Here is a 2,066-nt window from a genome sequence, read left to right on the forward strand (position 1 = left end):
TCACTTCATTAAAGTACGTTGGATCTTGAGGACCAACATAAGGAGTGTGCTAAAGGTTCATTTCATTGGTATACGTTGGATCAGGTGGACCACCTTTGGGATTGGAGGACCAATATTATGAGTGTTCTGAAGGTTCACTTCACGAATTTACGTTGGTTGAGTTGGCTGATATGAAAGTTTCTAATTGTTACTTTGATACCGTGTTTTGATGACCAACCAAATTTGTGATGCAGAATGGCCACCAGCAAAAGGTCTTTTTATGTATGAGAAACTTCTGTTCAGAAAAACCACTTTGAATAGTCTAGTACAAAGAGTTAGTTTAAAAAATCGGAGTCGTGATTAAATGATAATATGTCTGGAGGGGATGTCCAGTACATAAAAGATGGTGAGATAAACTACCTATTGGAACGACAGGACCAATATATTCTGTATGGTGCATGGTATCTTGTAGAAAATAGTTGGTTTGAAAAACCTTCTGTTCAATTAGTTTGGGAGGACAAATCAAGCTGTCTAGAGCTAGATTTTACAATTCGAGTCGAGACAAGTAATGTCGTTCAAGGCCTTTGTCGAAGGTATAACAATGGATTTTTGAGATGAAGACACGGTCTAATTCCTTCGTTTAGTCATTAATAAAAACAAAGAAGAAGATAAAATTAAATACAGGAGTTGATTTATTATTCACAAAAACGCCTTAAGGAGGAAAGCTTATAATAATAGAGCGATAAGCGGATATCCAATAAAGAGTTGATATGGAAAGTCTAACAGAAAAAAGTTTAGATGGAAGACCTTTAACTTAGCGTTTGAACGGGAGGTAAGACGAAAGGCCTTTAACTTAATAAGTGTTTGAACTGTAAATATTTAAACAGGGGGTTCAACAGGAGATACGTTAATTCAAGAGGAGGAGGATACAGGAGATAAGTTAACTTAAAAAAAGGGTTGAGACGTGAGTTCAGCAGAAGAATTGTTCAATCAAGCAAACGAACGGTACGAAAATTTAAACAAGAAGTCCAATTGATGATGATTGTGATAATATCCAACCAAACTCGAGTTTTCAGTTGTAGCCAGGGGACGGCAGAGAAAAGTTTAGGAAAATTATCCCATATGTTTGCATAGAGTGCTGATAATAAGTTGACTCATTTTCTGAAACCTGTGAAGTAAAGTGAACCAGCAAACATCACTTTTGAAGATTTCAACTTGTGTCTTTTGACAAAAGGTTAATGATGGTAGGTCTTATTTAAAGATAAATATTGGCATTAATAAGCCGTGAAAAACTGCGCTTAAAAAAATTGTGTGATTGTAGTTCGATGAAAATACATTAAACATGTATGAAATATATGTATGAAATATAAATATATGAAAAATATGTTTGCGTATACTTAGTTTGAAATTTGGCAAAATAAAATTGTTTTCGTTTTTAATTTTTGTGTAGAGGGGAGATGTGTAGCCGATAATTGCCAGTACGGAACTCTCTCAGCAGATAGGCCTCTCCCAGTCGATAATCTCCCTAAAGCGTCCTTGCAAAACGCACACACACGACGGCTGAGCTGTCGTGTCGTGAGCGGTCGTCAGTGGACTTGCCATCTATAGCTAGAGTGAATGCGTGTCTTCCGTTCAGCCAGTACAGCGCAAATCAAATATTCCACAAATCCGGAGTTGTAACACAACCTAATAATTTGAAATCAATAATATCAATATAAGGACGCTTACAACTTTATTTTAAAATATAAAATTATAGATAAAAAAAGCTCTATTAACATAAGATTTCTTCAGCTTCATGGTAATTTCCAGATTCTAGAACTTTTTGATATTCATCTAGCATTTATGAAAAAACACATTTTTTTTTAATTCTTATGATATCTTTTAATAATTTAATGAGGAAATTTTGTCAAAAAATTCTAGATGTCGATTTCACAAATTTTAATTTGATTTGAAATAAAGTTTAGTTTTTTGATTTTCGAGAAGATCATTTCTCAGTTACAATGTTAAATGACTGAAAAACGAATAAAAACAAAATGCCAATTATTCCAAAAAATAGTATGGTTATAAACTGCAATGTTTTGTTATTA

This window comes from Uranotaenia lowii, chromosome 2 (assembly GCF_029784155.1).
Source record: "Uranotaenia lowii strain MFRU-FL chromosome 2, ASM2978415v1, whole genome shotgun sequence".
In the NCBI taxonomy this organism is placed as follows: Eukaryota; Metazoa; Arthropoda; class Insecta; order Diptera; family Culicidae; genus Uranotaenia; species Uranotaenia lowii.